The sequence below is a fragment of the Phaenicophaeus curvirostris genome, chromosome 21 (assembly GCF_032191515.1).
Source record: "Phaenicophaeus curvirostris isolate KB17595 chromosome 21, BPBGC_Pcur_1.0, whole genome shotgun sequence".
In the NCBI taxonomy this organism is placed as follows: Eukaryota; Metazoa; Chordata; class Aves; order Cuculiformes; family Cuculidae; genus Phaenicophaeus; species Phaenicophaeus curvirostris.
Window position 1 is genome coordinate 4,660,257 of NC_091412.1, and position 12,365 is coordinate 4,672,621.

Genomic DNA, 12,365 nt, shown 5'->3' on the forward strand with positions numbered 1-12,365 from the left:
ACCTCAGTCATATCCATTTGGTCCCTTCCTGCTCCAGATACCCTGTTATTCTAGTTCTGTTTAAAGGTGGTTGGCAAAGAAGGAGGAAAAATGAGAGCTATGCCTCTTGTGTTTGTGCTCTTTCCAGTGTGGAGTGAAGGAAGTGCGAAAGGTTATTACCTACAATAAAAAAAAAATTATTTTTCTGCTTTTTCTTCAGCCATTCAGGTCTTGCTTGTACTAGGAAAAGCTTATGTGGTTGGAGAATGACGAGTAGGGAAAGACAGAGCAAATTTCCTTTTGAGACTTCACTTCTTTGTGCGCATTTAGGTCCTGGCCTCCCTTGGTGTTTTCAAGTAGCCTAGCGGGGAAAGAAAGGGATCTGGGATTACAGAAAACTTGTTGCACAGATAATTTTTGCACGACGTTGGTTACTGCCAAACTTGCTGAGGGCCTGCTGCAAAACAAGGGTTTAAATTCACCCTTTACATCCACAATGAACCTCAGTGGCTGTCTCAGCCCTCCACTGCATCTGCTCAGATAGGGAGAGACAAGCTCAACGATACTCATCATAAAAGAAGAAAAGAGGGGGGAAGGAAGGAAAGAAGAGGCCTTTTCATCACCACAAAGCGGAGTCCAAACTCAATTTTCTCAATTTAGAAAAGAAAACCTTATGCAGGTCACCTTTAATTTGAGTAATGCCAGGTGAGAGATTCTCTGCCTGTGTCTGCCTGCCAATCCCTCTAATTCCTTTTGCCATCGTGGCTCAAGAGCATTATTGAAACACAGAACGCAGAGCTTAATTACGGAGGACAAAGCACTGAATTACTCTAGCAGCTGATCTTGAAAATGGTTTGTCTCCCCTCTCTTTCTAATCTCAGTCTTCATAGAATTAGAATGGAAAAGCCAAACCTGGCTACCCCTTCCTCCCCTGTCACAGGGGGCTGCTCCCCACAAAGTTCAGGTATCCACCAGGAGATCAATCCAGGCTTGGGCATCACAGGTGGCTCAGGGTGGAAGTTCTAGTGGACATTTAACCTCGATCCCTCCGGGCAGGTTCAGCTCCTTGGTGCTCCCCGTCTGTTTTTAGCAGGATCCCACCCTGGCAAGGCTTTGCTGGGTCCCCAGGCTGCACACTTGGTAGCGCTGGAGATGCAAAGGGCTGGGCCCAAGAAATATCAGTCTATGCCAGGATGCATTCCCTGATAGTCAGCAAAACTTTTCAGCCCTTCATTTCATTCTATTATTTCTGCTGATGGCACTATAAATAATTACTCCCCACCCTCCATATGATTGCAAGGCTTGACTCACTTTGCTGAACCGAGATGTACATTTTGTTCATCTTCCCTTGCTCCATTTGTATTTATCAGTGGTTTTCAAACCCTGCTGCAGGTTTTCCAGCTCCTCAAGGTGGAAGAAACAGGTTTAAAGAGCTTCACCAAGAAAAGTTTGTCTGCAGCCCCACTCGGACCGCAGGAACAGGTTTTTTTGCTTTCAGCACTTTGAGGTTTCCTTGCCAGGTCATTTGCTCTAGCACTGCAAGCTGGAAACAAGGGAGCTATTATCCCACGTCTCAGTCACGAGCATCAAGCCCCTTCCTGATGTCACCGAAAGTCACAAATGGTTAACCCGCTACCAAAGAGATGGGAGCCACTGATGAAAGCAGCCCCGACCAGAAAAAACAATAAACGCACAATAATCTCAGGGTGCACAACATTCCTTTTCCTCCTCATTTCTTTCTGTCCTCAGTCCCGCACTCCTATGAGTTAAGTGCAGAGCCTGTGCCGCAGATTTTGCTCTGCCCTAGTATTGCTTTTGCTCGCAGGCACCATGCCTCCTCCTCTCTAAGTTTCATTCCTTCGACTGCTCAAGTCGAAAACTCTTGCTGCCCACAAACCACCTGATACCTCCAGGTGCTCTTGCTCAGCCGCTCATACGCCAATAAACTGCTCCACCTCCCTTGCTCACTTGCAAGTTCCCATCCCGTTGCTCTCTCACTTACGGCAAACACTGTCACTGAGAAAAAAGCTCATTTCCTCTGACCCTGGTGGGCAGCCCCATGTGCTTCGGGCCGTGCCGAGTTCACAGTATTCCCAATAAAACCTTGCTGCCCTGCGAAATGACAGCAAGGCAGAGTTTTTGCCGGTGGATTAACAGAAGGATTTTTTTTTTGCTGTGCTAACGTTTCAACACGCCATACATAAACAGCTTGTCTCCTGATTTACTAAGAGCAGTGGCCACCATCTAGCACTTCTCAAGGAGATTAGTGGCTGCTTTTTCAACCCTATTTCAAGCCTCAGGGAGGTCTGCTATTCGTCAAAAGTGTTATTAACCTCAGATAGGCACCAGGATAAACGTTTTCCTGGCAGAGCCTCTGTTCCCTTCTGGGGATCCATGTAGGAGGGAGGCTCCTTGGGACCTACGCTCACCTGGGACCCAGTTTAAAGAGGAAAATGGGTTCTCAATAAGGTCAGGGCATCCTAACTGTGCACCGACCTGAGTTAGCAACGGTGGACCGGCAATACATAATTTAAAGAAATAACTGCGTTGCGTGGAAATACAAATGAAGAGATCACTCAGTTAGGAGCAGAGGAGGAGAGAAAAATCGATTGGTGAATGGGATAGTTAGCAGTTAAATGTTCCCTGTGCACAATGTTCCCGCTGAAGGGCAATTTATAAGCCCAGCTAAAGCTGCTATGAGTTATACTGCTGAAGAGATGAGACTCCAGCGTGAATACAATGCTGTTTGTCCTAATAACCCCAGGATTCGGTCCGTGAGGCTCGTAAGAAATGCTCTGCATTGAGAGTGCAATGCGCATGAAAGGATATGGCAAAACTCTCTTAACCTGGTGCACTTACAAGGGAAGGCAGAGGGAGAGGAGCCGCGAGCGGAGCTGGCGGGGGCAATCAGCAGCGAGACCATGACAGGGACCAACTTCTCCAGTGATTTATGAAACAGGCATCCCAACTTATCTTCTGCTGAATGACAGCTCTTTGATTTAAGGAGCCAGAAAAAAAACCCCACCAACTCTAGAGCATGCACTTAGTTATTTAAAAGGGAGGGAGAAGAGAGCGAAGAGAGCATTGGTGGCAGGACAGGGAGCCCTGCGCCCCAAAGGTGTGGATGTCTCCTGCCACCATCCCTGCGAGCCAGAAGCAACGCGCTAGACTTTCTCTCCGGCAAATGAAAAAACATAGGGGAAAAAAAAAGGGGGGGATGCTTCCAGCTAACAGCAAGGAGAGGGAGAGAAGCCATGCAAGCAGCCCCGTCCCTCCGTGCATACCTACTGCCGCTGGTCCCAGGTGAGCGATTTCCCCCATCCATGCTGCAGTGCTGGTGAGCCCCGAGATGTCCTGAAGAAGCGAGAGTAACTGCTTCTACTTGGGAAGACAGAATATGGTACAAGCTTTAATTAAAAGAGTCTGAAGGCTCTCTCCTTCTCGCTCGCCCTTTTTTTGCAGTACTGGATTGGATTTAAAGGGCTAGAACCCCAATTCGCTGTTGACGCTCCCCCAGGATCGATGGTCTCCTGCCCCGGCCTGGCAGCTCCAGCAGCATCTTGCTGCCCGTCAGGGGCATTCCTGGCAGCCGAGTAAGTCCGTAAGGAAGCAGCAACAGAAGTTACTCAGTGGCAGCAGCAACAAACTGTAAATCAATGCTCCGGTGAGCAGGCACAGCAGGTGGCACGCGGGAATGCTGTTGGCAGTGGGGTGGGTGAGGGAAGCCCAAGCACTCCTGCGGACGCAGGAAAGAAAGTTTGCGCTCTACCAATGCTCCGGCGAGTCAGGAGGAGGGTCGTGTCCCCGCTGTCCTGATGCTGCCACTGCTCTGTGATGGTGCCCAACGGCATCGCCCTCCTATACCAGCCCAAACTCTTGGTGGAGGGTGGCTGTGGGGAAGGGTTGTGTCACCCCAGCTCAGGTCTGCAAGACAGGATCCTCAGCCTTCTGCTTGTGGCCAGTGAGCAGGGCAGTGTTTCCATTTGGATTTAGCGGTCACTTGCTCATGCCAAGGCAGTGGCGAGTGGACCTGGTGCCGGCAGGCATGCAAGTGGTGCTGATCTCTCCTTCAGTTTCAGGTTCTTCCAGCCGATCTCCATCAAAACGCTCATCTGCAACAGTCCAGGCTCTCAGAGCATCCCAGTCTGCTCAGCATGGCAGAGATGGCCAAGACACGCTGTCAAACCTTGCCAGACTGCTTTCCTATTCCTTCTTCATCAAAGAGGTGCTGAAGATTGAGTGCAGGGTTTTCACCGAGCACTGCTTGGTCCAGATTTTGAGTTATACTGAGGAAAAAAACGGGGAACCACCAGGATAGAAAGCTTTATCTCCTCCTCCTTTTGCCCTGTTTGTCCTCAAAATGCAAGCCACCCTCAGCGAGGACAGCTTCAGAGCACCCCGGCCATGAGCTCCGGCACTGGCCATGTCTGATCAAACCCTTCCTCACACTCAGGGCTGACCCGCATGTTTTGTCTTTCTCTTGCCATATTAATTACACAAGGCGGTAGGTGCCAAAACGAAAAGCTGGTTTTAATTCCACGCTGCAACCCAGTTCCAAGCAGCTGAGATAATTAGCGGGTTTTTAGTGAATGAGAAGACTACCAACATGGAGGAAAGAAGGATGAGGAGGGAGAGGAAGCGCCATTTGGGCCTGGTGAAGGAAACTGCATGCAAGTCAGAGCTTCCCTTCTCCAAGCTAATGCTTTAAGCCGTCTTCAGCGCCCAACAAGATGCTCCCGGCCATGGGGCTGTTGAACAGCTCTGCAGAGCGGCGCGATGAGGCATCTGCTTGGCTGGGGGCCATGCTGGGGAACGAAATTGCTTCGTCTTGTCACCGTAGCCTGTTGACATCCTTCTGGCTCCAGGGAGAAGAAAGGAAGCAGAGTTACATCAACCTAGGGCTACCGGGTTTGCTGGAGCATCACCACCGCTCTGCAAGGCTTTCTTGCTGGAAGGTTTCACCCCAAAACACAACTATCCAAAATGCTTATTATCAATGTAAGTTCCTCCGCATCTTCCTTCAAAATCAATTTGATAACAAGTACATATACAGTTTCCCAGGCTAGCACTGGGGTTAGCCATCAGCTGCAAATTGCTAGGTAAGACATTCCTTGGCAGAGGCTGGTAGCAAAGTGCTTTTCTAAATAATGAGGTATACCAGGCGGAGGTGAAATGCCAGCAGAAACAAAGCGTCCCCAGAGACTCCAGCCTCCGGCCCGAGCTGTGGCTTTCTCGTGCGTATCTCAGAGAGATGTGGTTGTTGTTCCTTTAATTATTAATTCCTGCATTGGCATATTCAAATGTGCACGGGCTTCTAAAAGATGCTCCAATGTAAAAAATGAAGAATAAATTTCCTTCTCTCCCTTAAAACTCGCCTCAAACCCATGACCAATTTTATAGCTGTTCTGCTCTAATTTTAAATATAATGCGAAACATTAAGGCTTTCAATTAAAAGATCTCTTCCTTGAGATACTGGAAAGTAGCCTGAAGTATAGACCACGTGTGATATTTTTCATCAGGATGGTGTGTGCTATATCTGATTTCCAGATCAAATGCCTTGGCTGTCAGGCACAGGCGGATGGACGTGTGCTGGATGGCTTGGCCGAGCTGTTCATCTTTTGGAAGATACTCAGTCTTGTTTGTATTCTCAGTCACAGACCTGCATTTCTGAAACAAACCTTGCATTTTCTCCACGCATTTTGGACAACGTCAAATAGACCTCAGCATGACAACACCCTGGATTCTGGGATTTTTTGGCATTTGACTGTGAAATATTCATCTCTTCTGTTTTCTTTATAATGGGCTGGGCTGTGGCCATGACACAGGAGATCTTCCTTCTACAATGAGCTTAAAAAAACCTCATTTACCACAATTTCAGTGCTGAGTTCATTGGACACCACTAAGCATGACATTTAGTTTATTGATGGTTTTGTCACGTCTTATTTGATAGGAATGGTTGGACTCGATGTTCCGGTGGGTCTCTTCCAACCTGGTGATTCTGTGATTCTGTCTTCTTTTCTCCAACAACCTCCAAAAATCTTGCACTTGACCTCGTTTGGTCCTGTCTCTGCAGGACAAATCTCCTGGAAAGCCTGCAGCTAGGAAGACATCTAATCTTAGGCAGAAGACTGTTTTCTAGGGATCTGCATTACCAAGGTGCTGGCAGCATTAGATCCAGCTGAGCTCAGAAGGTTGCAGTGCTGCTTGGTCAGCATTGTAGCAGCTGGCACCTCATTTTACTTCTGGTGGGTTGCTGCTTTCTTAATGGAAGCAGTGTCGCTTTGATTCCATTACCTTCGAGGATGTTGGAGGATGACTTCTTGTGATACTGGGGGAAACGGTAAGTTTCTGAGGACAAGATTAAAAGACATAGCTGGTTTTATAGCAACATATGAAAAGCACCAAGGGAAAGCTAGTTCAGGGGAGAGGAGCTGCTGAACTGGATCAGACCCTGAGCCCATTTACCTTGCCCACAGAACCCAGACTCTGCAGCGAGCAGGGACACTGCTTGCCCTTGGAAGGGGCATCTCTAATTTACACCAGTTCCACCATTCTTCCCCAAGTCCCTGGGTCTGATTATAGGCAGGCAGGGTCGGAAGAGTGCAGAAGGGCAATCCAAGCAGTGATGTGGTAGAAAATCCACCAGTCAGATGCAGAGCTGTGTGGAATCTTGTCCAAAAACTACATCACATGGCTGCTAAATTCCTTCTCCGACTTCCAACAGTGAGGGTGCCTGGAAAGGCAGGGATGGTCCAACATGCAGGTGAGCTCATTCTTCCACTCTCAAGCCAAATAGTGTATTGACTTTCATCATTATTGCATGTTTTTTGACGCACAGGGATGTATCTTGTCTCTCTATATCACGTTTTCTGGGGGGCAAGCCATCTTCTCACTTGCATGGGTTTCAAGGCTGGAAGAGCCCAGTGCTGCTTTTCTCCTGTAGAGATTTCCACAAAACAGACTAAAGAGTCTCATTGATATATTGCTACAGGACAGCAATGCTGGCTGGAGACCCTAAATCTGATTTAATTAATCCATAATCCTATGAGGAATATGCCTATATGATAACCCTTTTTCTGCTGACACAGAAGCTGGATTTAGTGTATCTGCTCTGGGCAGACCATGGACCCTCAAGTGCAATACGGTGTTAGGCCAAGAAAATAGCCATATGAATTTGCAATTAATCACACAAATTACAGCCCTTTCATAAAGATAAAAAGCAAAGAGAATAAAACATGCAGGAAACCTATAGGCAGAGTTTTACTCTCCTGAATTCAAACGCAAAGCTTTGAAAATCATGTTTGCTTTCACCAAGTGTCACAGGGGATTATTTAGAACTTCAAAAGGAATTTGGAAATAAACAAACAAAAAAAACCTAGTTAAACACGGAGGAGCTGCCGCTTAATCCACTTTCCCATACCTGCCCCCAATCTCTCCTTTTGCTGACTTTCCACATCCCTCTTGGACACTGATGTGCAAGCTCAGGCTATGAAGAAATTTCTTATCTATCTCCCAGAATAAAGGGGTCCTTCACTAATTTAATCACAAATTAATATTTTTACCCAAACGTAACTAGATTCATGCCATGTGGATGTGCATGTGTCCATCTGTCTCAATGGCTTCTGCATCCTTGGAAGAAATTTAGCTACATTTGAGAGACACGTCCAGCTGAGGAAAGGCTTCAGCCAACTCTAAGAGATGGGTTTCCCGATGAGGAAAGAGCCCTTTGAATGTTGCAAATCTGGCAAAAACCTTCACCTGGGCTCAAAAGACAGAAACCAGTGGGACAATTGGTTTCACCAGGTCTCACGCAAGGGGATAGGATGGAGACACCTAAAATAAGACTATCTGTGCATAGGCTGGTGGCCACAGAGTATTGGAAACTAAAAAGGGGATTTTTTGTTTCCACAGCGGGTGATATTTTGTGCAAGGGACATTGACAGCGAGGGCTTAGCAAAACCCAGGGAACAATTGCACGTGGCAAATTACTGGAATCCCTGCTTCCACTGGTAAAGAGTTGGGAAGAAAAATGTGAAGGAGACCTAAATCATCCTGCTCTAGGGCATAAATCAGCCTCTAACTAACAGTGGAAACAGAAGAAACCTTATTGATGGATTGGTTTACATTTTCAAAATGTGAAAGAAAAATTATGAAACTGCTGACAGATTTCATAACTGCTTCTTATTTTATGGCTGCTCCTAACTTTGGTCTAAGGTAAAGCCAAGGTCACAGAGCCAGTGTATCCACTCATTTGAGCGGCCACCCTTCTTCACTAAAAGATATTTTGCATATATTGGCGAACCCAAACTCAATTTCATACTGGAGCAGAGATCATACAATCATAGAATGGTTTCAGTTGGAAAAGATCTCAAGGATCATCCAGTCCCAACTCCCCTGTCATGGGCAGGGACACCTCCCACTGGATCAGGTTGCTCAAAGCCTCATCCTACCTGGCCTTGAACACCTCCAGGGATGGGGCAGTCAACACTTCTCTGGGCAACCTGGGCCAGGGCCTCTCCACCCTCACAGGAAAACATTTCTTCCTATGATCTCATCTCAATCTCTCCTCTTTCAGCTGGAAACCATTCCCCCTCATCCTCTCCCTGCACTCTCTGATCAAGAGCCCCTCCCCAGCTTTTCTTGAGCCCCTTTCAGTACTGGAAGCTGCTCTAAGGTCTTCCCGCAGCCTTCTCATCTCCAGTCTGAACAACCCCAACTCTCTCAGCCTGTCCTCGTACAGGAGATACTCTTCCAGTAGGTTTCATGACAACAGTCTGGAGAAGAAAGAAAGCCCATAATAAAGTCCAGAAGAGGAAGAGGTAAATTCAAGTTTGCCACCTATTTACCGTGCAAGACAACACACCTACTGTCCTCCCATTAGCAAACACGTAGCTTCCAACCAGTGGCAGTACCTGGTGCCACCTGCCCTGCCAAACTGGTGAGGGATAAGGGAAGGAACTTGGAGTAGTAAGCAAAGAGTTTAAAGCCATAAATATATAGAAAAATACATCCTGATGATTCTGCTGGTCACAGAGTTATTTGACTGATTTTCCCCCCTTCAACTGAGTTAGAGAGACAGTTGGAAAATTTCAAGTTGCATTAAATTAGGAAAGCTTTCAAGTAAAACCCACCAGAGCTTGGTCAGTGCAATCTGTTCTGCTCCTGAGCATGACCCCTCTCTACAACGCTGGCAGGACTGGATGGATTTGCAGGGCTCATCCATCACAGCAATTCCCACCTGCCAACCTGCACTGTGGCTATAACGTGATCACCATCCCTTTATCACTCAAAGACAGGTTTTGCCTACTGGAGAAGAAAGGTAAAGACATTCTCTACAAGAAGCCCACAATATCTTATCCCCAATGCATGTTTCATACCATCGAGGTCATTTTGTTCCCTTTTGCTCTTTCAGGAGGACACAGAGCAGCCTGCACCCACGTGTACGACAGAGCAAGTCAAGATGCTGGTTTTGTTGCAAGATTCCAACAGCCACCTCCTCGTTCACATGGTTTCACCATGTGCTGTTTCACAAGTTCTCTATCCACTGTGGCCAAATCCAGCTCCCAAGCAGCTCATGCCCAGCTGTAGGAACCCTGTCCTGGCCCACCAGTCCCACTGGATGGCCCTGGAGGTGCCAGACAGCCCTAGCTCTAGCATGGACAATGTGAACCTTCAGCATTAAGGACATCAAGCTCAGCCCTTGGCAGCCCAGCTGTTGCTCCCTCCAAGCTAAATTGCATATGAAAAAGCACATGGGAAACAACAGTTTCCATCTTTTAATGGCAGGTCCCTGTTTTCCAGCACACCAAGACACAAGAAAAGGGGCTAAGAACAAACTGGGTGAGGAGATGAGCAGTAAAAAGGTGCTCAGGTGTCTGCTCAGGAACCAGGGTCCCTTTACCAGCACCGGGAGCTGGTTTCAGCATCCTAACCTGGCTATGTGAAAGTGTTCCCTGAGAGAACGAGAAAGTTTGACTTCAGTTTTCTAAGAGAAGAAAAACATGTCTTGACAACCAGGGAGTCTTTCACGCACTTTGCAGTCCCTCCATGCTTGCTCTCTGCTGCGATTCTGGATGGATGTTGGCGTTCCAGGTGCCACGGCAGAGGACGCTGTGCCCGCAGGCTACTGCCTGCCCTGCAAAACCCCACTTGGCGTTTCACAAGCCAGTAATTGGGTTCTTATGAGCTCCTGCACTGCTTTTGTGTGAGAGACTTGGAGGGCTCAGCAAAAGAGATATTAAGCAATTCTTTGAAGTGTAGCTATTATTACCTAAAATGCTAAGCACGATTTAATGCTACCAAATTGTGTAACCTGCATCCGACCGCACGTTAAGCAACCTGTGTTTGCTCATTTACGTGCAGCTAGCATGTGAGAGCAAGCAGGAGAGGGAGGAGGTACAGTTTCAACCTGTGCTTGAATATTTACATCCCAGAAGGAGCTAAGACATTTACTTAAAATAAAAGCACCAATGAATGATCCTGCCAGTGATGCCAAACTGCGTGTTCACAGCTGGGGGAAAGCATCCTTCCCCACTCTCCCCTAACAGATGCTGTAGGACTCAGGTTGAGGTCCCTGGATCCCGGAATGCTGCCAGGAGCAGTGTGGCTCCTTACCTTGGCTTTCTGTCTCCATGGCAATGGCTCTGCGTCATCCTTTTAGCACAGCAACCTCAACCTATGCAAAATCTGGCCTCATTTTGGGATCCCAGGGTGGAAACAAGTGCAGCAAGTTCTCCTCACATCACACGCTGAGTGGAGGGTGCTGGCCCGCAGCGGTGGGTCTCGTGTCAGGTGCACAGTGCTCAGCTGCCTGTCCACATCCAGCACTCAGGCACAGAAGGGATGGACAGACCTCGTTGTTCAGATGGTCTGCAAAGGGGCTGCAAAGTCACCTCCAGTGTCACCTACCTTCACCCTGCAGCATGGTGGGTGATCCAAGCAGAGAAGGGGCTTTGTCACCCTGCCACCTTGTCCCTTGCATGAGTGGCACCTGGTGCTCCCTGTCAGCAGGGTCTGGCCTGGCATTTCAGGGTGCCTTTTGGTTCTTTGAACCCTGCAGATCTGAACCCTGCAGAGTGGACAGCTGGCCAAAAATACCAGTTGCAACTGGTATTACCTCTACCACATGCAAAGAAACCCTAAACGCAAAGGCAAAACACCAGCGTCCTGCTTGATTTGCATGCCAAGGAAAGCTGAAAGGCTGTTCCACGGGCTATGATGAGCTCTGGGCTTTCCTGCTGCCCCTTCCCCGTGGCTCTGCCTGGGCTGCTCCAGGCAGGGCTGGGTCCCTCCGGCTCCGCACATGCAGTGGGTGCAGAGGAGCTTCTCAGCATTGCTGAGAAAATGCAGGGAGTGACAGGGGTGGGATGATGCTCCCTCATTTTGTCCTGGTGTGCAGGCAGATGTGGCATCCAAGTTCATCTGCCTTGATCCTTATGTTAATGCAATCTTCAGGAGATGCCTGGAGTGTCTGTTCCAGGAAAAACTAGCAAACAAATGGGAAGCTAAACCCACATGGTTGGGAGGAAGCAAGCGCTTATTAAGGGGTCTTGAGGAGGAGAGAAGAGTAATGTGTTGTGTTTATTCGAAGTAAACATCAGTGACCCAGGCCCCATCCATCCCCGTGACTACATCCTTTCCTAAATCACCTCCCCTCAATCACTGGAGTGACTTTTCTGAACACATTTTTGATTAAAATTAAAGAGCAAGAGATTCTCCCTCCTAAACCCTCATTTCAGATTAATCTTGTATTTATACTAAATGTGAATGAATCAAATAATTGAAGGACTGAGACACAGCAACAACTAATAACATCACACCAAGCTTCCCACTAGGGTATGTAGGATTACATCAATTCTGGAGAGCAAAGATTAACCCTTTGTGTGGCTCTTACCTCCTCATCAGGCTCCTGGGAAACCTCTCTGCTGGCTGCCCCTTGCTGGCCATCATCCATGCTGGAGGGGAGGCATGAGGAGAGCAACCCATGGCTTCTCCCAGCCCTCCTTTTTAGGGTGAAGAAGGAAATGAAAAGTGTTAGTGTATCCTCAATGTGAACAGATTAGGCAATAGGATGGGCATAAACTTAAATGACCTAGAGAGAACAGGCAGGTGACACGGTCTCCCAGTGCCACCCTTTGCTCAGCCACTGACCTGGCCACGCTGCAGCCACTTGGGAGCTCCTCGGGGATGGAGGGTGTTCTGCAAGAGAAAACACGTGTTAACTTATGGTTTTGGCAGAGAAATTGGTCAGAAGACACCATATGAGCAAGGACAGTCCCATCCACTCCAAACCGCTCTGTGGTTCTATGATAAGGCAGGAGGTGGGAGACCCACATGAAAGGCCCATTCCTGGGTGTGTGGGTCAGCCCCAACTGCTCCTTTCCAGC

At 48.1% G+C, this 12,365-nt stretch overlaps 1 protein-coding gene across 1 annotated transcript in view; it reads right to left on the minus strand.

Annotated features, from left to right (window-relative positions):
• Positions 1–3,378, minus strand: part of CALN1 (calneuron 1) — a 144,315-nt gene extending 140,937 nt beyond the window's left edge. Inside the window, exon 1 of the mRNA XM_069874252.1 lies at positions 3,264–3,378. The gene's annotated coding sequence lies outside the window, so the exon portion shown is untranslated. The remainder of the gene's footprint in view (positions 1–3,263) is intronic.
• Between the last annotated feature and the right edge of the window lie 8,987 nt (positions 3,379–12,365).